This window comes from Protopterus annectens, chromosome 13.part0, assembly GCF_019279795.1.
Source record: "Protopterus annectens isolate FY-2018-M chromosome 13.part0, PAN1.0, whole genome shotgun sequence".
Lineage (NCBI taxonomy): Eukaryota > Metazoa > Chordata > Ceratodontiformes > Protopteridae > Protopterus > Protopterus annectens.
In genome coordinates this window covers 1,180,531,874-1,180,557,678 of record NC_056747.1, presented here as the reverse complement: position 1 = coordinate 1,180,557,678, position 25,805 = coordinate 1,180,531,874, and positions in this window count along the sequence as shown.

Genomic DNA, 25,805 nt, shown 5'->3' with positions numbered 1-25,805 from the left:
GTCCTCAGTAATCATTCATCTGCAAAGTAGCCCTACCACTTAATAGTCATGTCCAAACATCTGTCCACACCTAAAGTACAGCTTACTGTACTTTGAGCATATCACCACATACAGTTGGCAATGTTGAGGCTGCATTGCAACAGCATGATGTACTAAGACAACAGTCACCTTCAAACATCAGACACTGCACATGCATGGAATCTAAACACACATCAATACATGTACACATATGCAGTCTCCATCAGTAAGTGGACTAGCAGGTCAAGAGGATACATTCCACACCTTTCCCACACCATGTGTGAAACCTAGCTGAGCATTACACCATAATGGATGTTGTATTCATGTACTGGTAGGACACGCTACCACCTTCACTGAGTAGCCAAGTGTACATTCATGCCAAACAGCACATATCAGCAAGACACACACACACAGCAATATTTCATGTCATGATCCCACAAACTGTTACTTGACAGTTCCACGGTGAAGCCAGGGCACTGTAATGGTCAACAGTGAGCACTTCATATATGCCACACACACCTGATGATTACCGGCAGAGTGCCAGCAATGTGCTCTGTTTGAGCTAGGCATTACACTCATTCAAGCATGTGCGAGGTCTGTGGCTTGTAAACATCTCACTCCAGTATGTTCTAGCTATTATGGTAATAAGGTTAATGTCCAGACAATGCAATTGTTGACATGGGGTATATGTAGGAGCTGTGGGCACACATGGCTGCACATGTCATGGACATATCACCCGTAACTACTCAAGAACATACAGAGCATAGCTGTATTTCCCTGAGTCTGTCAATACAGGCCATGTGTGTAGGTCCTATGATCCTGTTATTTGGCTATGTTTGTAGGCAGTGCATTAGGTGGACATGTCTAATGACATACATGCCACATGGGTTGTTGTATGATATGATAGGTGTCATGGGTGACCAGTAGAGAGGGAATATTTCCTCTGTCAACATAGATATCAAACCTTATGTACTGTTATCATTCAGCAGCCATGGACCTATCTGCCATGTGCATGTGTGTAATGAATGTAGCCACCTGTATGTAGAAAGGACAACAACAGCTATGGTATTTTCATTATGTTGTATGAGTGTGGGATGTACATATCCAGGGCAGGTACATTTAGGTCATATCCAACCATGAGGGTGTTGTTTACTGGTGTACAGCAACAGTCGACTATGTTAATGCTGACAACATCCAAGGGATTCTGGTATGTGTACAACTGACCTGGTTACAAACAGTGGCATAACTGCATTGCATAACACATTATGCAACTGTGGCAGTACATGGGTACTTTGTACAGTTGATGTAGGGCTAGGTACAGTCTACCAATCAAAGGTTATTTGGTGTTCTACCATACTATATCATAACACATGTATGGATGTGTGTTGGTAGTCTGAGGACATGGTGGTGGATGTATGAGGACACACCCTAGAATGCAGCTTTTTTCACAGTCACCTGTACCTGACACATCTGTGATGACTTATGTCAGAGTAGTGGTCTTTACTTGTGAGTAGCCTTTATGAATATGTGGACACCACCACCTGGAATGGTCCATACCAGTGTTATGGCCCACATGTCTGGATCTGAGTTATATGGTGGTAGTGCAATTGTGCACTACAGAGCCTTCAGCCAGGTGTTTCTCACTGCACAGATGTCAGTATTCCCCATTGTAGGTCCTACATTGAGCAAATGGATTACGAAAGCTACACATCTAGCACTGGTTATTGTCTTGTAGGTGTCAGGGTGTTACTTCTGTGTTTAGGACTTTTGCCTTGGAATGCCACTATATGGGTAAATGCAACCTAGGTATTATCCACACTCAGTTGAATCATGGATGCATGTGCTCTGTGACAAAGGCTTGTCTTTCAGTCATGACATCCCAGAATGATAGACACTGGACAACCTCATAATTACAGCAGGACATTGGCTCACTGTTTTGGTCAAGCAGTTGCCACTTGTACCATGACATCACTGCAAGTGGCAGTAATGTGGTTGGTATCAAATGCTACATCTAAGGTGACGGACACCAGCAGATGTTGTGTATATGACCAATATCAGATATACTTAGTGTAGTGGTCCTGCTAATAATGACAACTACTAACACAGCTGGGAGAGGTCATCTTGACAACTGCACCTCAGTACCATTAGACAATGTGCCTCACGTGCCACTGTTCCAAGTATAATGCATTTGTCCACAACCTGCTATCAATGTATGCCTTTCAGGGCAGCAATGTGTGTGACACATGCTGTAGTTAGCATCCACCTGTGTGTCCCAGTTAACCTATTGTCTGTCACTTTCACACATGCATGATTGTGTATACTTCACACACACACACACACACACACACACACACACACACACACACACACACATATATATATATATATATATATATATATATATATATATATATATATGTGTCAGTACTTCATGTACATGTATGCATGTGTATCACAAAGCACAGACACAGATATATCATTTACAGGCCACATACAGGTATCTGGTAGTAAACCTGTATGATATGCATATATACTGACAGTTAAGATGTACATAGCTGTAAACCTGTGTGTTTACAATAGGGGTCCATTACAATGTGTTTTGTACATGTAAGTGTATGAGCATGCACACTGTGGCCTTCCGGGGTTAGAATCGGAGTGCATCCCAAACAGCCCTGTGCTACTGAGTGTATGAGCGTACCCACTGCAATCTTGTGTAATTTGTGTCAGTGCATCCGAACAAGCCCTTTGTTTCTAAGTGTATGAGCATGCCCAGTATAACCTTGTGTAGTTGAAGTCATAGTGCATCCCAAACGGCCCTGTGCTTCTAAGTGTATGAGCATGCCCACTGTCACCTTGTGTATTCGGAGTCAATGCATCCAAACAAGTCCTGTGACTCTATGTGTATGAGCATGACCACTGTAACCCTGTATAGTGATAGTAGTTGTCCATTCCACAGATGGGCATACTCCAGTTCAGGGCTTGTTGTGCTACAACTATACCTCTCAGGCCTGCCTATGTCTTACCTGCAGATGATGTGTCATGTTTGTGCATACAGGTTGTAATGGACTCCTACTTTAAATACACAGGTTTACAGCTATGTACATCTTAACTGTCAGTGTCCCTGTTGTTGTCCTCACTCTTAAAAGGGCATTCTGAGTACCTTAAAATGTGTAATCTCTGTGGCGTGTCTTGTAACTGTGTAACACTGTAATAGTGATTTGTAGATAGGCAGGAGTTCTGATCCCACCACTGGTAAGTGTGTGTGTGTGTGTGTGTGTGTGTGTGTGTGTGTGTGTGTGTGTGTGTGTGTATTTGTGTCTTAATCCTGTCATAACAGGGGCTTTTGCTGCTTTCCAAAGAGAAACCACATTTATCCTTGTCATCTGCTAAACCCCCCCCCCAACGCACTGCAAGTAATCAGTCTTGTGATGTCACCCAGCTCAGAAGCAGAATCAGAGTATGTATAATTGTATGGTGTCTGTGGCACATACCCCAACTGCATACCACTCTACTAGTTACCCTTACATAGGCAAGACATGTATGCACAATGCTGGCAAGTGTGTGTGTGTGTTTGTGTGTGTGTGACTACCCTGTAGCCAGGCATAAACATGTGTTATGTCTTTTAACATGCTGCACACTATGGTAGTCATCTGTGGTGAGTGGAGTCTACAAATTATTACATAGTTAGGAATAGAAAAGAATAAACAGTCAAGAACGACTACAGTTGGGTATGTTGTTTTCCTGTGCCACTGTCAAGCAGTGACACAGAAGTGGTCACCGGGGTGTATGTCCATACCCATCATTCCCCCACCCAAACTCCACAATCCCCGGGGTATATTCCCTTAGCCATCATTCCCCATCCCAAACTCCACATACACAACAACCATCCCTTCTCTGGTGAACTGATTATGATTTAAATGTTATAAAACAAGAGATGCCTCTGTTTTGTGTACACGTCAGTTCCTTTGGATCCCTTCTGTGTGACAAAGGGTGTTCAGGCATGTATGTATATATATATATATATATATATATATATATATATATATATGTAGCTATGTCTGTGTATATGCGTATATATATATATATATATATATATATATATATATATATATATATGTGTGTGTGTGTGTGTGTGTGTGTGTGTGTGTGTGTGTATACACATCCCATAGGTGCATATATGTATTTAGTTATGCCAGTTGTACAGATGTAGACTTGTCTATGTTGTTTCACAGAGTACTGTACATTCAAGGGTACTGTACATATGCACACAAAGTGACTGTCCCATTTGTTTTCAGTACTGTGGAATACCTGTAGTAAGATGTGTCTTATAAAAATCATGAAACATGTATGTAACCCAGATGGCTTAGTGGTAAGTCCAGTGACCTTGGTGTGAATGGTCCAGGATTCAAGACCTGCAAGGCTTGTTGCTAATGTCATTTAGGACTGAATAAGACCCTTTTATGCAAGTGTAAATGTGTTTTCGTGACAGTAAGCAGCGGGTACACACAAGACATGTACAACTCGTAGTACACTTGAAATGCCCTTCTTTGGCAATCCTGCTGATGTCACCCACCTAGAAATACAGCTCTGGGACTACTGTAACCCAGTAATCTCTGTAGCATGTCCTGTAACTGTGTAATGCTGTAGTGTGATAAATTGAAAACGAAAAAGCACCACAGTCACCTTGCTCCAGCAAAATAAATCCAAGCAGTAATAAAACTACTGAAAAGAGCCAAAAAGGGTTCTATTTTCTAAACGCAAATTTATTAAACAGCGTTTTCACCTTGCTCACTAGCTTGGCTTCCTCAGAGAAAATTTTAATTCAAATAACAAAGTGCAACATTTATACTAAACAAAAGGAAGTGATGTCATTAAAATGTCATTAAGAAATATCTTCATATTATCAATTAATACAAAAATATATATGTCATGAAATTATAAAACGACTGTAAGTCATTTTTCAAACGAATATAATAATATAAAAACTATATATAAACACAACTATGGAAATGCCTATGAGCAATAAGCATAATATAAGAAATGTATGTTAAAAAATATATATACTAAAAAACTTTTTAATTACAACTCAATAAAATATGTAAAGCAAATAACTGGTGAAACAATGCATAGAAAGTCTGAAGGAGAATATCCTACTTGTTTTAAAAACCATCTAATCATAAAAATTAAAGAAAAACTGAACAGTAAAAAAACTAGACCATAGGACCTTAAATCCATCATCTGACAGGAAATAGAATACTATAACGATCCAAGACAGAAGAGCACCATACCCATGAGGGACTAAAACACTAAAAACTAAGAAAATGAATATTCTAACTAAAGATATTATAACAAAAGAAAGCTAATCTGGGTTATAAGAAAAATCGAAAAATCAACGTAAATAACTTCTCAATTTTAGGACTGGCAAGATGTTACAATTGTTGTTTAATCCAGGAAAGTGGAAGGCATCTGTCCTGAATTGCCACTCTAACTCCAGAATTTCTAACAGTAATGCAGTTGGGCCACCCCTAATAGATGTTTTAGTTTGATCAATTGCCATAAATGAAAAACTATGCCCTGGATGGTCAATAATATGTTTGGCTAAAGCATTGTTTTCATTTTTGTGGTTGATAGCATACAAATGCTCATACATACGATCGCGTAATCTACAATCTGTCTTTCCAATGTAGAAAGATGGACAGCAATCGCATAAGGCCACGTACACTACTGATTTACTTTCACAATTAAGGGGAACCCTTATGGTGTACTTCTTGTCCCTCACAGTGAATGTCTGGCCAGATCTGGTTTTGTAACATCTGTTACAAAAACCACATAGGTACATGCCCAACTTCTTATTGTAAAATTTACCAGAAAAGTCCCTCTGTAATAGCTCTTTTAAATTCATGTTTCTTTTAAAAACAAATCTGGGGAAATGTCCAAATTTCTTTATCAAGTTGGGATTACCTAAAATGAAGTCCCAATTTTTCCGTATAATTGTGACTATTTCACTGGAATCAAAACTGTATGTGGTAACATAACTTAGAGATGGGTCAAAACTAGTTCTTTCATTAATACTCACAACTTCAGTCTCAAAAGGACCTTCATGAGTAGATGTCAATGCAACATTGGGTTGCAATTCAGTTACTGGGTTTTCCTTAAATAAAATGGCCTTAAAAAACCATTAACTCTTTTTGAATTTACTTCATTAAAGATTTCATTAATAAACTGTGATGGATATTTTCTCTTAAGAAACATATCTGTTAAAAGATTGCATTCCTCATAAAAATACTCCAACGTACTGCACATCCTTGCTGCTCTAACAAATTGCCCCTTAACAATAGCTTTCTTCTGTCTATAGGGATGATGACTAGAGAAATGCAAGAACGAATTGCAGTACGTTGGTTTTCGGTGTATTTTTGAGACAAAAGTGTGAGATTGTAAGTCCTTCACTAGTTTTATGTCCAGATAATCAATATCCGACGTAGAAAAATTATGAGTGAATTTCAAAAATTCCGAGGTGTTATTAATGGTAGACACAAAGGTGTCGGCCATTATACTGTCATCTTCAAATAAAATGAAGATATCATCTAAGTATCTTGTGTAGAATTTAACTGGTTTCACAAGGTCAGTTGAGGAAAAAACAAAATGTTTTTCCCAGTAGTTCATAAAAAAGTTAGCCACCGATGCTCCACAAGGAGAGCCCATGGCTACTCCTTGTTTCTGCAGATAATATTTCTTGTCAAAGACGAAATAATTTAAGGACAGCACTATGTCCAAAATTTCAGTAATGACATCAATCTCATTTTTTGGAGCTCCTACTTCTAAAAGGAGAAGGGCTAACCATTCAAGGGCTTCCTGGTGTGGAATTGAAGTGTACAAGTCAACCACATCAACAGTGAGGAAATTAACCTCACTGTTGAAGGGTTGGCTATTAATAACCTCAAAAAGTCCAGGAATCCTTACAAATTCCAGGTAAATGTGCCACATACTTTGACAACAATTTATCCACTAGCCTAGCACAGGAGTACGTCATAGATGACCTTCCATCAATTAAAGCCCTCATAGGCGGGTTCTTCAAATCCTTATGTACCTTTGGTATGCCGAACATAACGGGTATTTTTGGTAATGTCATGTCAATAAAATTGTAGGTATCCAAATCTATTTTGTTTTCGAGAAATAAATCACGAAAATACCCTCTTATTCTATTGTGTGCCCCTTGTATCTCATTATAAGATGCTTCGGCATATGCAGGTGACTCTAAAATAGAATACATTTTTTCTTTATAAGTTTGGTCATCAAATATGACCAGACCACCCCCTTTATCAGGTTTAAGGAGTCTAACTGAGGTGTTACAAAGATTGTCTAATAGTTGAATTTGTTCTTTGGAGGTGTTGAATTCATAGGGTGAACGCTTCCTTGTCCTATCATTGAACAGATGTCTCAAATCCACCTCACAAACCTGTTCAAATGACAATAAAGAGGGGTGCAAAGGTGGATTAAAAACACTCGGAAGTTTTAAAGAATAAGACAAGTCTAAACTCTCAGGTTCACTATTGAAAAACAACTTTAAGTTAAGCTTTCTTACAAAGCATTTCAGGTTTATAAGTTCTTTCGATATATCACCAAATCTACTTGGTACAAAAGTGTACCCATACGCTAACAATTCAATCAGTTCATTAGAAAGTTGGAGGTCAGTAAAGTTATATATTTTGAAGTCACCATTCTGATTCATAAGGATTTTTGGACCTTGTTGGGCGGAAAAAATGTTAAAATTATTAAGGTCATTTGGAACTCCAGCTGGTGTCTCTCCATTAGCAGTCAGTCCAGTGATTAAAGTCAATTCCAGTTCTGTCTCCTGTTGGAGCGTTGCCGTGGGTTGCGTTGGCCTAAAAAATTGTTATTCATGTGAGAATTATGTTTAGAATTATTGTTGCCCATGTTATTGTTGGCATTTAAGCCTTTTATTCTGTTACTGCGTCTGGGACCCATGTTAGAATTGTAAGGGGACTCATCATCCAACAAGTCATTGTTGTTATTATAAACATTGTCATCAGTTTCAACAGGATTAGCAACAAAATTCCTTCCACTAACAGCAACAACTTTTTGGTCCAAAAACTGGAGCTTGGGATAAGCGTTATCACTTTGGTACGCTTGCCTATCTCTCACCAATTTTTTAGCCTTATTCTGTTTCAACTTAACCAGCATTGCCTCTATGCTGGTTAATGTACGGTCATAATCGACTTTAAACATAGGAAAATTTAAGTCATCCTTCAATTGCTTGTCTAGTAAGTCAATTTCAGTTAACAATTGCCCCACCTGAAGCTCATAATGTTTAATTATAAGCTGAAGCAATTGTATTCCTTGCATTTGAAAAAGTTCTTTTAGTTCACCATAGAAAGGCCCGTTATTAAGTAGACCAGATGGTGCAAAAGAATTCCGTAAACCTTTCGGTATCAGACCTTCCTGTATGCATTGTTTGAAATATGCTGTTTCTAATTGTAATTTTTTTAATTTCAAAACATTACTATCAAAAAGCTTCAGCTTGTCCGAGAGGGAAACAGTATTTTCTCTAGGATTTATCAGTCCAGTATTGTCAGTATTTAAGGTTGAAAAAGTAAATGCCTCAGTGTTCAACATCCATGCCGCCAAATTAGATAAGTTACTTACATTATTACCAGTACCAGTAGTAATTGAACCTCCGCTCGTTTGCCAGGCATTCTGATTACTCGAACGCCCATTTAAGCCAGAAGTACCTGCTCCAACATTAGTCGGAATAACATCCCTAGACCGTACACTTGTGCTGGGACATATATTATTACCACCATGATCTGGAGCAGTCGGCAAAGCAGGAAGCGGTTGTGCTGCCGGAATGTAGTCCTCAGCTGCAGATGCAGCACCATTAAATAATGAAGACGAACCACTTGCTTCCGGAATAACGCTGTTCCTAATAACATCCCTCCTTTCGACTACGTCAAGCCTAGCATTAAGCCTGTCTAGCTTCTCCGACAGGGCTGCTAGTATCGTGGACATTTTCGTTGTAAACTCCAAATTTTCGTCAGTACGCCCGTTGGTAGTTGAGGCTAAGAAAATGTTCGGAGTGCTGGGGCTATCAGGTCTTTCCGTGGCCATTAGACAGACTGGTAAAAACAACAAGTTGCAACGAACCAAGTGAAAACGAAAAAGCACCACAGTCACCTTGCTCCAGATCATGGTGGTAATAATATATGTTCCAGCACAAGTGTACGGTCTAGGGATGTTATTTTGACTAATGTTGGAGCAGGTACTTCTGGCCTAAATGGGCGTTCGAGTAATCAGAATGTCTTGCAAGCGAGCGGAGGTTTAATTACCACTGGTACTGGCAATAATGTAAGTAGTTCATCTAATTTAGCGGCATGGATGTTGAATACTGAGGCATTTACCTTTTCAACTTTAAATACTGACAATATTGGACTGGTAAATTCCAAAGAAAATACTGTTTCCCTTTCGGACAAGCTGAAGCTTTTTGATAGTAAAGTTTTGAAATTAAAAAAATTACAATTAGAATCTGCATATTTCAAACAATGCATACATGAAGGTTTGATACCGAAAGGTCTACGGAATTCTTTTGCACCATCTGGCCTACTTAATAATGGGCCTTTCTTTAGTGAACTAAAAGAACTTTTTCAAATGCAAGGAATACAATTACTACAGCTTATTATTAAACATTATGAGCTTCAGGTGGGGCAACTGTTAACTGAAATCGACTTATTAGACAAGCAATTAAAGGATGACTTAAATTTTCCCATGTTTAAAGTTGATTATGACCGTACACTGACCAGCATAGAGGCAATGCTGGTAAAGTTGAAACAGAATAAGGCTAAAAAACTGGTGAGAGATAGGCAAGCGTACCAAAGTGATAACGCTTACCCCAAGCTCCAGTTTTTGGAACAAAAAGCTGCTGTTGTTAGTGGAAGGAATTTTGTTGCTAATTCTGTTGAAACTGATGACAATGTTGATAATAATAACGATGATTTGTTAGATGATGAGATCCCTAACAATCCTAACATGGGTCCCAGACGCAGTAACAGAATTAAAGGCTTAAATGCCAATAATAACATGGGCAACAATAATTCTAAACATAATTCTCACATGAACAATAATTTTTTAGGCCAACGCAGCCCACACCAACGCTCCAACAGGAGACAGAATTGGAATTGACTTTAAATACTGGACCGACTGCTAATGGAGAGACACTAGCTGGAGTTCCAAATGACCTAAATATTTCTCTCGTTCAACAAGGTCCAAAAATCCTTATGAATCAGAATGGTGACTTCAAAATATATAACTTTACTGACCTCCAACTCACTAATGAACTGATTGAAATGTTGGCGTACGGGTACACTTTTGTACCTAGTAGATTTGGTGATATATCGAAAGAACTGATAAATTTGAAATGCTTTGTAAGAAAGCTTAATTTAAAGTTGTTTTTCAATAGTGAACCTGAGAGTTTAGACTTGTCTTATTCTTTAAAACTTCCGAGTGTTTTTAATCCACCTTTGCATCCCTCTTTATTGTCATTTGAACAGGCTTGTGAGGTGGATTTGAGACACCTGTTTAATGACAGGACTTTGAAGCGTTCACCCTATGAATTCAACACCTCCAAAGAACAAATCCAACTACTAGACAACCTTTGTAACAACTCAGTTAGACTCCTTAAACCTGATAAAGGGGGAGGCCTGGTCATATTTGACGACCAAACTTATAAAGAAAAAATGTTTTCTATTTTGGAGTCACCTGCATATGCCGAAGCATCTTATAATGAGATACAAGGGGCACACAATAGAATAAGAGGGTATTTTCGTGATTTATTTCTCGAAAATAAAATAGACTTGGATACCTACAATTTTATTGATATGACATTACCAAAAATACCCGTCATGTTCGGCATACCAAAGGTACATAAGGATCTGAAGAACCCGCCTATGAGGGCTTTAATTGATGGAAGGTCATCTATGACGTACTCCTGTGCTAGGCTAGTGGATAAATTGTTGTCAAAGTATGTGGTACATTTACCTGGAATTTGTAAGGATTCCTGGACTTTTTTGGAGGCTATTAATAGCCAACCCTTCAACAGTGAGGTTAATTTCCTCACTGTTGATGTGGTTGACTTGTACACTTCAATTCCACACCAGGAAGCCCTTGAATGGTTAGCCCTTCTCCTTTTAGAAGTAGGAGCTCCAAAAAATGAGATTGATGTCATTACTGAAATTTTGGACATAGTGCTGTCCTTAAATTATTTCGTCTTTGACAAGAAATATTACCTGCAGAAACAAGGAGTAGCCATGGGCTCTCCTTGTGGAGCATCGGTGGCTAACTTTTTTATGAGCTACTGGGAAAAACATTTTGTTTTTTCCTCAACTGACCTTGTGAAACTAGTTAAATTCTACACAAGATACTTAGATGATATCTTCATTTTATTTGAAGGTGACAGCATAATGGCCGACACCTTTGTGTCTACCATTAATAACACCTCGGAATTTTTGAAATTCACTCATAATTTTTCTATATCGGATATTGATTATCTGGACGTAAAACTAGTGAAGGACTTACAATCTCACACTTTTGTCTCAAAAATACACCGAAAACCAACGTACTGCAATTCGTTCTTGCATTTCTCTAGTCATCATCCCTATAGACAGAAGAAAGCTATTGTTAAGGGGCAATTTGTTAGAGCAGCAAGGATGTGCAGTACGTTGGAGTATTTTCATGAGGAATGCAATCTTTTAACAGATATGTTTCTTAAGAGAAAATATCCATCACAGTTTATTAATGAAATCTTTAACGAAGTAAATTCAAAAAGAGTTAATGTTTTTTTTAAGGCCATTTTATTTAAGGAAATCCCAGTAACTGAATTGCAACTCAATGTTGCATTGACATCTACTCATGAAGGTCCTTTCGAAACTGAAGTTGTGAGTATTAATGAAAGAACTAGGTTTGACCCATCTCTAAGTTATGTGACCACATACAGTTTTGATTCCAGTGAAATAGTCACAATTATACGGAAAAATTGGGACTTTATTTTAGGTAATCCCAACTTGATAAAGAAATTTGGACATTTCCCCAGATTTGTCTTTAAAAGAAACATGAATTTAAAAGAGCTATTACAGAGGGACTTTTCTAGTAAATTTTACAATAAGAAGTTTGGCATGTACCCATGTGGTTTTTGTAACAGATGTTACAAAACCAGATCTGGCCAGACATTCACTGTGAGGGGCAAGAAGTACACCATAAGGGTTCCCCTTAATTGTGAAAGTAAATCAGTAGTGTACGTGGCCTTATGCGATTGCTGTCCGTCTTTCTATATTGGAAAGACAGATCGTAGATTACGCGATCGTATGTATGAGCATTTGTATGCTATCAACAACAAAAATGAAAACAATGCTTTAGCCAAACATATTATTGACCATCCAGGGCATAGTTTTTCATTTATGGCAATTGATCAAACTAAAACATCTATTAGGGGTGGCCCAACTGCATTACTGTTAGAAATTCTGGAGTTAGAGTGGCAATTCAGGACAGATGCCTTCCACTTTCCTGGATTAAACGACAATTGTAACATCTTGCCAGTCCTAAAATTGAGAAGTTATTTACGTTGATTTTTCGATTTTTCTTATAACCCAGATTAGCTTTCTTTTGTTATAATATCTTTAGTTAGAATATTCATTTTCTTAGTTTTTAGTGTTTTAGTCCCTCATGGGTATGGTGCTCTTCTGTCTTGGATCGTTATAGTATTCTATTTCCTGTCAGATGATGGATTTAAGGTCCTATGGTCTAGTTTTTTTACTGTTCAGTTTTTCTTTAATTTTTATGATTAGATGGTTTTTAAAACAAGTAGGATATTCTCCTTCAGACTTTCTATGCATTGTTTCACCAGTTATTTGCTTTACATATTTTATTGAGTTGTAATTAAAAGTTTTTAGTATATATATTTTTAACATACATTTCTTATATTATGCTTATTGCTCATAGGCATTTCCATAGTTGTGTTTATATATAGTTTTTATATTATTATATTCGTTTGAAAAATGACTTACAGTCGTTTTATAATTTCATGACATATATATTTTTGTATTAATTGATAATATGAAGATATTTCTTAATGACATTTTAATGACATCACTTCCTTTTGTTTAGTATAAATGTTGCACTTTGTTATTTGAATTAAAATTTTCTCTGAGGAAGCCAAGCTAGTGAGCAAGGCGAAAACGCTGTTTAATAAATTTGCGTTTAGAAAATAGAACCCTTTTTGGCTCTTTTCAGTAGTTTTATTACTGCTTGGATTTATTTTGCTGGAGCAAGGTGACTGTGGTGCTTTTTCGTTTTCACTTGGTTCGTTGCAACTTGTTGTTTTTAGTAGTGTGATAAATTACTTTGGTAGGTGTTCTGATCCCAGGCATACTAACTGTGTGTGTCTGTCTGCCTGAGAAAGGAACAATACTTTTTAGAGTACGCACACTCCTTACGATTCACATGCTCACCTTTGGCAATCCTGCTGATGTCACTCACCTAGGAATACACCTCTGTGACTGCTGTACCCCAGTAATCTCTGTAGTGCATCTTGTAACTGCATAATGTTGTAGTGTGATAAACTAGTTTGGTAGGTGTTCTAATCCCAGACATACTAACTGTGTGTGTCTGTCTGCCTGAGAAGGGAACAATGCTTTTTAGAGTATGCACACTTCTTACAATTCACATACTCACCTTTGGCAACCCTGCTGATGTCACCCACCTAGAAATACTCCTCTGGGACTGCTGTAACCCAGTAATCTCTGTAGTGCTTCCTGTAACTGTGTACCGCTGGAGTGTGATTTAGAACTGTGGTAGGGATCCATCCACAATCATGGCAGTTATGTATGTTTTCTGTGTGTTTAAATGTCTGTGTAGGGAGCAATGCATTATACCCTACTCACTTGCAGGACATTTACAATGCCCTACTTTGGTACTCCTGCTGATGTCATACCTTGTAAAATACACCCCTGGGGAACGAATTCTCTACTAATCCTCTTGGTGCGTCCTATAACATCCCCATACAGGTGGGTGATATAGAGCTTGGTTATGGGTTCTATACCCACACATGTCAGTTGTGTGTCTCACTGTCTGTTTTGTTAGCTATGCATTTTGGGCTACTCACTTCCTGGAAATCTGAAATGCCCTACTTTGGTAGACCTGCTGATGTCATTCCTTGTGAAATACACCGTTGGGGATAGAATAGCCCAGTAATCTCGGTAGTGCGTGCTATAACTGTGTAATGCTGCAGTGTGATAACTAGTTAGGTAGGAGTTCTATTCCAAAACATGGCAGGTTTGTGTGTGTTTGGCAGTCAGAGCCTGTGTAGAGGTGGCTGTGAATGTCTAACGAATGGACATGTTGAGTAGTGGGTTTTGTAGTTTTCCTATATGGTGGCCATATTATATGTCACAATGTCCACCTCATGAGGTTTACAGACTTCAATCAGCCAAGAGACTGGGTTGGCAAGCCATACCCCTACATCTGGCAAAAGGCCTGGTGAACACAGTAAGCAATCCTACTATTACCCAGAATACGGTCTGAACCCATGTGTCATACACAAACACACTTGCCTAGAATATCTCGCTATCTTGCTAGTACCCTGCACATTGTTGACAGATAGTAGGCATGGTGTGATTGCAGTGGGCTGCAGAGGGAATAGCACCCTGTCCAACAGTACAATAGGCACATAATATGGACAATGCACCTTCACTATGTTCCCCACTGGACGTCTGGAACATATGTGGTGTCATCAAATGTGATCCACAAAGGACATACAATGCCTTATACACATGCCCTGTATGGACAGATGCCACTGACACCAGGGAATACCTGTATCATGCTATCATTGAAGGTGCAGGGTCAACCTTCTGTCTATTAGCAGGTCCTGCCACAACAGGCCAGTATTGGCACAGGCCAGTACTGGCACATCTGATGATAACAGTCAGTGTACACAACATGTGCCAGGCAAACCAGGTACACTTAAACATGTCATTGTACATTATTGTGGGATGTACACATCTCAGGCATTGTTCATGTCAAGGACTATCAAACACAGACATGGCATGCATTGCAAAGCAATGACCACACACAATGGTAACCAGGATGACAGGACAGGTCATACAATACCCATCTGTGTGGGACATTGCAGACACTACACCCCTGGACCACACTGCAGACCATTGTCAGGTGGCCTGATGCCAAGGATTACCCCTCACCCAGCCTTGTACAGCCATCTTGCACAGCCAACCACTACACACCCGTGAGGCAATGCACACATGCATGTCAGTACTGGCACCTTGTGTCTGCATGTGGGTATGATGTTCCCAACCACAGTCACACCCAGTATAGCTCTCACTGGCATACTGACTGATATCAGACACGTTCACATGCCCTAGCCCATAGAACCTCAGGATATCCCCTGTGGTGCATGTAATACCTGTGCATTACTGCAGTGTGGCAAACTTAATAGTTAGGAAGTATATTTGTGGGCCTGCCAAAGTGTGCCAATGTGTCTGAGTCCCTTAGAGAGTGTGGTTGCGTTAACAATGACATCTGTTCATGTGGAGAGCCATGTGTGTTACACCTAGTGTATGTCTACTATATCTCTGTTGCAGATGTCGCACACCAGCACACATATATGTTCTTACAGCACACCGACATGTCAGCTATGTGGCACATGAAGTAACTGCATGCACTTGTAATAGTAATGGCTAGTTAGTCAGGGGTTTGAACCCCTGTACTGGTAGGTGTGCAAAAGACGATGCTTAGGTTTTAGTCTCCTAGCCCTTCTCTGATATACTTTGCCTCTCTCTGTCCCTCCCACACACTCTCTGGTGGATGTGGAGTTGTACACCTGCTCAGCAGCAGCTTGTGTTTTATAAGTGATGGTCATGATCAGGTGATGGCCTCTGTACCTATTGCAGTCCTCCTCTAGCTGATTGCATGTGGAACAGCTGTGATGACATTCCCATAGCCAATTGCATGGAAGCACAGTACAAAATCTAGGAACATCATGTCGGTGTTTGCCCATGACAGTCGCTGTGAGTGGAACTTCGATCTGGTGTTTGGTAGACAGCATCACAGATGATATCTGGATATTCCTCAAACAACATACACAGTGGAAAATAGCCTAAAGACAGGAGGGTGATGTGCTAGACATGACTACAGCATGTAAGTGTAGCTATGCTTCATTGAGACTACTGCCAATTTAACAGGTTGTGTGTGGTAATGGCTAGTCTGCATGTTTTAATAACTGACAAGACAGTGCTCTGTTTGTGAGGAAGCCCCCATCTGTAGGGTCATCTGTGGACTGGTCAGTATGTGGACACATTTGTTTCTTGTGTTACTCACAGACACACATCTGTGAACTGCAGAAGCATAGTGTGAGGATTGCAGTCAGTACATGGTGATAGTGATTAGATTACTGCCATCGTATCCCTTATTGGACATACATCACATGAAACAGTGGTATGACAGTTACTGTCTGAGATTATCACAGTGACATGCCAATAATGGGCCACTGTTCTTAGCTGCCATCACAAGTCATCTACGCTTTGTACAGATGTCATACAGTATATATGCATGTGTTGTGCTCCCTCTGCAAATATATGACATCTGTTGTATTGGGTTGATGGTCATATCTATGCATGCTGTTATACATAATCCTGAATGCTGTTGACTATTACTAAGCCATATCTGTGTTAAAACTGCAACACCATAGGCTGTATGGGATTGGAGGTCCCGGCGGAACCACCTGTCCCACTTCAGCTGGCCATAGCACCAGCACATCTGGGGCCCAGCCTTGGACCACCCCCTCTGTTGGCTCTGCACTACCTTCTGGTGGAACTGCCACTGAGGATGGGGCTTGTCCCCCCTGGGAGCAGGTCCAGACAGGAACTTGTCAGCCATCATACAGTCCAGGATGTTCTGCGTAGGGGGCTCAATAAGAGGTTTTGAGGCCAGATATGCCAGCTCGAGGGCAGAGTGTCACATTTAGAGGGTGAGCCTGCCCCTCCTAGACAGCCTCCAGCACAGCCACCTTTGTGGTTGTGAAGGGGCAGTGGTGGCTGGCCATTGGTGGGGACCCCATCCCACTGTTTCCATTTGGAGGCTCATGGGCTTGTGACTGCTGAACACCCCTCCCCGTCCAAGGTGTATCCCCCCACATGTGTTATATACCGCCCCTGTATGCTGTCTTGTCTGTCATCCTTCCTAACCTGTCCTCCACAAGCATACATACTGTCCTTTCCTAACATCCCACTCTCACCTTACGAAAATGGAAACAAAAGGCCAATCTGTTCCCAGAACAACATTTGCCACATACATAGCTGTCCATTTCTCACGTGTCCACTGGACACATGTAACCTTTTTAATTTGCATCACAACATACTACTGTTGTCCTCACCCCTCTCTCAGGCACATGATCCTGGTATGCACATGACTCTTAAAGGTTCCAGGTCATGTGATGCAGATGACCCCATTGTACACACGACACTACCGGTCCCTCTATGGTTACCCCATTTAACTTTTTAATGATGATGATGTCACACACAGCACCTTGCAAGAGTACTGTTCTCACATCATGATTGGACAGGAACTGTTTTGTTAATGTAAATAAAATGCACAAAGTAATGTATTTGGCAATGTACAGATGGTTGTGTGTATTAATGACACATGTCTGTCTGTGGGAGTCTTGATGGTACATAGGACAACAACAATACATAATACAGGAGTTGCAGGTGTTTCCCTTTTCATTATTTTTAATGCTTTGTTGTCACATGGTATGTTCTTGATATATCTATCTATCTATATCTATCTATATATATATATATATATATATATATATATATATATATATATATATGTATGTATCTATATCTGGACATAAACACACACACACACATACATCTACACAATGGAATACATTTCCTATACTGTTGAATGACTGTGTTGGATGATATGTTTGTGATAACATCCGATGTCTGTATATCTGCCATGGCTTAGTGGTAAATCACATTGGCTGTGGTGTGCAGGGTCCTGGTTTCGAGCCGTTGGATACGGAGTGATTAAGGCACTTTTAAGCAGTTGCAAGCGGGTGTGCATGGGTTTGCAAGATGGTAAGCAGTGGTTACTTTTGGTTACAGTTCCTTACACTCAGTTACTTCCTTGATTGCTTAACCTGTGTAGGCAGTGCTTACCCCCACGTAAACAGGCTGAAACCTGCTCACTGCTGCTTAAAAGTACTTACTCCCACTTACCCCCACGCTAATTTCTTTAAAAGAAAAGAAAAAAGGGGTGATAAGAAAGTGGTGAAAAAGGGGCACAAAGAGGAAAAGACAGTAGGCGAGGTAGCTAGGGATGTGCAGGAAGGGTGTAGGGAAGGTCCATAGCTGTCCATTTCTTCTACAGCAACAGCTGTGCATATGCAATAAATTTGGTGGTACATTTGAACACTCACAACACTGAGAGAGGGGTGAGGACAACAATAGTATGTTGTGATGCCAATTAGAAATGTTTAGATGTGTCCAGTGGACACATGTGTGAAATGGACAGCTATGTATGGGGCGTGCTTTTTTTGCGGGAACAGATTGCCCTTTTTTTCTTTTAGGTGAAAGTGGGATGTTGGGGAAGGAGACTAGGTATGATCAGAGAGGATAGGTTGGGTAGGATGACAGACAAGACAAACAAGACACATACAGGGGTGGTATATGACGTGTGGGTGTAAACACTTTGGACAGGGAGGGGTGTTTGGAAGTCGCAAGCCCATGAGCCCACAAATGGATACAGTGGGACTGAGGTCCTCACCCATGGGCAGTCACCACTGTACCTTCACAGCCCAGAAGGTGGCTGTGCTGGGGGCTATGTAGGAGGAGCAGGCTCACCCTCTAGTTGCGCCACTCGGCCCTCGAGCTGGCATAGGTGGTCTCGAATCTCCCTGTTGAGCTCCCTATGCACCACTGCCCAGACCGTACCATGGGTGATAGGTTCCTGTCCACTCCCGCTCTGGGGGAGGCAAGCCCCATCCCCTGCTGCGGTTCCACCTGAAGGTGGTGCAGGGTCAACGGACGACGAAGTCCCAGGCTGGGCCCCAGATGTACTGGTGCCCAGTGCCATGGCCAGCTGAGGTGGGACAGGTGGGTCCGCTGGGATCGGCCTTCTCATATGAGCTATGCTGTAGCATGTTTAAGGCAGATATGGGTTAGTAATAGTCAACAGCATTCAAGATTAGTTACAACAGCATGCATAGGTATTCCCATTACCCAGGGCACCAGATATAACATAGTTGCAGAGCAGGCAGAACACATGCATATATGGGTAAACAGTGGCCATTACAACAACATGCAGGTTTCATTGATGGCAACAGGACACCAATATGGGAGTATTTTAACATAGCACATGCATAGAAACAGATGTGAATATTTATAAACCAATAGGACATATGCCCCAACAAAGGTTAGCAGTATAGACATACCAAATGAGTTGTGTAAATCGGTTATTTTTGCACATATGGTAGGGGTGAGAGAGAGAGGGAGAGTTCAATTAACAACTAATAAATCCTTGTAGTTTTCACAACATTCATAGTCACTGCAGTGGTCTGTCCCTTACATGTATTATTACACTACCCAATGGCGTTATATTGTACAGTAGTATGTTTGTAAATTAGTATGTACTGGACTTGTGTCTTACATACAGGCTTGACAAGATGCAGGTGTTAATGCAACATGTTTTGAGACTGCTGACTGCTGTCATACACTTTGGGTGAGATGCTGGAATGACAGGTATGTTTATATGTACATTCTCTGACTATGTACAAGTCTGACTATCAGTTATATGTCATTTTCAGCTGCCTACATTTCTTGGATCTTCACACTAATTTGTCAGGGGAACAGGGCAAAAGGCAGGTGATGTGGGCCATTTATCAGGACATCCTGGGCAGATTGGAACAGTTGAGGGGTATGAATATGCATACCACTTTCTATTTGAGCATTCTAGTATAATATGTACAGTTGTTAAGTGTATATATGCATACGGCTTTCTCAATGAACATTCTAACAAACTGTGTGCAGTTGTGTGGAATGATTATGCATACAACTCACTGGCACTCCTGGGATCCAAAGCCCTGCTGTGTGTGACAAAAGTGTTACAGTTAAGATCACTGTACACTATGCTATCAGGCAATTGTTGTGAGGCTTTGCAATGTATTTTGTCTAATATGACTGACCTGTTTGCACTTCCAGCATTGTTATACAGCACTTCATACACATTTTATCTGCATACCACAGTGTGGGTAACACTGCTTACTACAACAGTACTATTTAATAACTGCAACAGTACAGCACCATATGACTGCAGAGTAAACAGAAGCAATGCAGGGGTTACACCTTTATTCGCAGCATATTACACAATTCTGTATACTGGTACAACACTTTCTGAGCCTTTTAAATTTATTTGTTATGACAGTACATGCAGGCTATTTACTAACCTGCCTCGTGAAGTATCCTTTGCAGCCTAGCATCATAGGCTTGCTGGTTTGCAGCATGCTCATCTGCAGCTGTCAGAGAAGTACAGTGATATTTAGCCATACCTATCCATAGTATACACAAGCTAGGCAATTATTAACTACATAGTGGAAGGAGTACTTACTCAGTTCTGGGGCATTCTGCATCTGCCTTGCTTCCTGGATCCACTGTTCCAGGACATCCCCCCCTCCGCCACTTCAGGTCTGCATGATGGTGCCTGACCTGCTCACCAGTCCAGGGGATACCTGTGGTGCTAGTGAGGTCATGGGTCAGACTGTCCCAGGCCTCTGTTTTATACTGCGAGCCCTGGTACTGGCCCTGCAGTAGTCTCCCATCATGGTGCTTTACCAGGAGCCATACCATGAATTTGGACTCCTGGATGCCCCAGTGCTGCGCTCTAAACAAGTACCTTCTCCCACTCCAGCCATTCTGCCTGCATGGGGATTCTACAACCAGTTATGAGCCATATTCCTGCCTCTTCGGTTTAAGCAGGGCCGGATTCCCGCACTTTTCTGTAATTGGCTTGTTTCGAAAAGGCTAAGCTATGGGCACACCTGCTTACTTCAGGTTGGCACTGCTTAAAGAGATGTACCTGTGGGCATATTGTATTGGCTTCCCTACACATTGTTTACATTTACATAGTTGGGCTGTGCTGCGGTTAGCATTACTTATTGGTTATCTAGCATCATATTTGCCTTTTGCCAATGACGTCTTTGTCATTACAGGTTATATATGTGTCTGGTATCCGTCATTCATGTGTACATACACTGTATGGGGTCCTGGGGACTTTATATCTTTATTACAGTGACACCTCAACTCTATGTTTACTGCAGTACTCCAATTCACATATTTATGGTCTGTGGCAGGTTATAGCACATTACACTGTGCATAGATTCAGTTCACATATTTGATTTGATTTCCCGGTTGTAAGGATTAGTTTGCTGATACCTCCTTTATATATATATTGCTATCATGGCATAGTGGTTTGCTGCTATGACTGTGATGTACAGTGTCCAGAGTTCTAGCCTTGCAGAGGCTGGTTAATTTGTTGCTGGCCAGAACACAAGCTGTTGGGTACAGGGTGATTAAGGCACTTCAAAGCAGTTGTGAGTGGGTATGTGTGGGTTTTGCGCAGAGCTAAGCAATGCTAACCTCCAGATACAGTTTCTTACACTCAGTTAGCCTCTACATTTGTTCACCAGTGTGGTACTCACATACCGGTGCCCAAACAGGCTTACACCCACTTGCTCCTGCACTTGCAAATGCACTGCATTTGGTGTTAGCATCTGACACTAACACCACTGGGTGGGGGGTGAGGACTTAGTTAATTTCTTCTGATGCCTATTACATCAGCTTACATGCCTACAGTGGGGTGTTGTGACCATGTGTTCGTAGGTGTTGTGTAGTGGGTTATGCAACAACACATATGGTCATACTGTACTTAGCCATTTAAATTGGACTGTACTGCGGTGGGACCTATATTGGGAATGGCTGCCATTAGGCGTAAGCATGCCGGTCGACTGTACGGAATCCACGGCCTGGCCAGAGTTTGCTTCACACTATTGGTGTGTTCCTCTTACAATCTGCACCTATCTGTCAAATACCTGGGAAATGACACCATTAAATACATACAAGTAATTGGGTTTAGGACCCCAAATCCCTCAGCTTAGTCATGCTAATGCATACCTCTTATTCTATCAGCTTTCTAAAGTTGTAAGTGGAATATGTGCTTTCTGTCCCTATCAGACCTCTCAAAAAAAAGTGGGGACAAATTTCAACTGAATCAGGGAAATGTCCAGAAACACTCAGAGACAATCAGGGACACTTTTAAAATATTAGTGCTATTAACTTGAAACATTGACAGAATCAGAGCATGTGAATTAATACGCATTTTCTGAAGTAAAAAGAGTATATAACACTTAATTATTGTCATTATTCATTAAGTGTAATTCACCACCTTTCCTACAAAAGTCACTAGTTTTAGGAGGGATTCAGAGGGACAGAGTTAAAATTTAAGTCAAAATCAGGGACGTCCCTGAAAATTATGGACAGTTGAGAGGTATGGTCCCTATTTGTTCCCCCAACGGTTTATGTCCTGTCCAGTGGATTTGCTCATAGGGGTTGAGAGGTATGGGCGTAAGCTCTGCCCATTTCGGAATATTACTTACATCCCCATGGTGGTCCTAATATAACTGCACCAGCCAACACCTGCATGCCTAGGCCCATAATTGCATACCCATAGTTCCCCCATATGCCCCTCCTCTACAGCACTCATCCTTACTGTGGGTGCAGGTGGAGTCTAACCACACCACTACACACTGCCCACTCTCCGCATGTTAGGACCCATGTCGTACGTTGTGTCGATCCATAGGTTATCATGCTTGCACAACCTACTAGTCTGTCTACGTCTACAGCTTCGTTTGATGACTCATGACAGGAACTGACTCCAATGATCAGTAATTTTTGGGGTGTCCCACAAGGGACATTGATGTCTTTGTTTCAAGATTAGACCTGGCAGGTCTCTCCCACTGGTAGTATCCTGTCGGTGGACTGGGAAGCAGTGGTGTGTTTACTTTTATTGTGTGTCTGTATGTTTCACCGGTCTAGCTGGGGGTGGGTGGGTTGATGCTACGCATTACACGTTTGTTGATTGGACCTCCTAACCCCCATATGCATGGCCTGTGAACATATGTAATTCATAACTGCTGTATCATATCCTAGCTATATACATTATATTTACACACACACACACACACACACACACACACACACACACACACATATATATATATATATATATATATATATATATATATATATATATATATATATATATATATATATATACACATTACTATATACAGATATATCTGTATATGTATGCATACAAGTATATATTTATATATATCTAACGACATATGGGTGTCTGCATATGTATCTATATGTGGATATGTATATGTATTCTGTCTCTGTATGTATACATTTGTACTACGGAGAGGGAGAGGTATATCTCCATGTAGCTATGGGTAGATATACACACACACATACCTCTACATATATACATCTACATCTGGTTATTCCGTTCCTTGCCATGTAGATAACACTTTGCTGCAGTGGGACTTGTAGCGGGTGTGGCTGCTCATTGGGCAATGCCTCTGCCCAGTGAACACTTTTGCTTACATCCCTGGGGCTGTCCATATAGACCTACATCAGCCAACACCTGCACATCTAGACCCATAACTAGCTACCCACAGTTCCCCCACCCGCACCTCCTCTACAGCTCCCATCCTTACTCTGGGTGCTGGTCAGGTCTGAACACACCACTACACGCTGCCCACTCTCCACTTCACGGGACCCATGTCATACGTTGTCTCAACCAATGGGTCATGAGGCTTTGCCACCCTTGTATTTCAGGTGTGTACACACCCCGGCCAAAACGGTTAGCGTATCACCTTCTTTTGGTTATATGTCAATTTTTGGGGCATCCCGCAAGGGACGCTCCTGTCTGTGCTCCAAGATTAGATTTCACGGGTGCACTGTGTACCCCCCCCCCGGTTGTATCCTGCCTGTGGTCTGGGGAGCAGTGGACTATTTACATTGTTTACAGGTTATGGGTTTGTGTGTATGTTTCCTCTGTCTGGCTGGGGGGGGGGTCATGCTACGTGTTACATGTTTCTTGCTTGGCCCCCTCACTTCCATTGGCATAGCCTGTGAACATATGTCATTCTTGTGTGCTGTTTCCTATCATAGCTGTATATCTGTGTATATCTACACACACACACACACACACACACACACACACACACACACACATATATATATATATATATATATATATATATATATATATATATGTATATATATATATATATATATATATATATATATATATATACATATATATATATGTGTGTGTGTGTGTGTCTGCAAATATATATATATATATATATATATATATATATATATATATATGTGTGTGTGTGTGTGTGTGTGTGTGCGTCTGTAATGCATACCCCCATGCAGATGCACTTAAATATGCTTACTGGTGCTTATTTATGCTTAAACCTGCTTACTAGTGCCTTTTTCATTATGTCACTGACACTTCGCTCCAGTTCACTTTTAATTGTTATTATGCAGGTTATATAGCAGACAGATGTTGAAATATGTTTATATACAGATTACCAATGGAAAATGGTATGTGCTGCAGTGAGATTCGGAACGGGAATGTCTGTTCGTTAGGCGGATGCTCTAACCACTACACTACTGCTGTGCTGCTTCATTTGCATATATACCCATATACCCATGACTCCTGATTCCCCAAACACCCACCCCAACACTACACTAACACAGCAGTCATCCATTCTCCAGTTGGATACATGGTGTATCCACACCACTACACATTGGCCACTCCCTACTCCTGTGGTTGACTCACTCCATGTATCCTCAGACATCCCAAACATTTAGTCTGCAAACATTGGTGAAATTAGTGACCAATAGGACACTATTTGCAATTTTTGGGTTGTCCCACCTGGGACATACATGTCTTTATTTCAAGGTTAGTCTCTATAGTTCATTACATCATTACTCCCGTTAACATGACACTACAATAAATTAATAGGTATGACTATGTGGTAACACACACATTACACATGAGAGTTAATAATGTAAGAGTTCGGCAAAATTATTTTACAATTAGGACCGGTTTAGTGATTGGCATTGCCATAGCAAGCAGATCACAGGAATGATTCCATGCGTGAGAAAGCCCACACATTTGATTTTTTGAGAATAGCACTGACTTCGGACATTGTACACACTACTGTATTTTAGCAGATATGTCCTTCCCTCTTATGCACATACTATTATTCTATCTATGTCAAGGTTTGTAGGGGCACTTTCATGTTATTTATGTCTGCGAAAGGAATGAATGTGTTACAGGGAATGTACTTTTACATATAGATGTATGCATGTGTGTGTATGCATATATACTTATAAAGAAATCGCTGACCTCCATGAGGCGGGCCAATTAGAACCAGGCCATCCAACCCTGACATGCCTGGATCCATAATTTCATACCCATAGTTCCTCTACCCCACCCGAGTTCGACATACATGCAAATCATCCATTTTCTGGTTGCTATCACAGCCATGACACATCTCCACACATTGCCCTCTCCCCAGCATTAGGGGACCTACACGTATGTTGTCCCAACCCATGTATCATCAG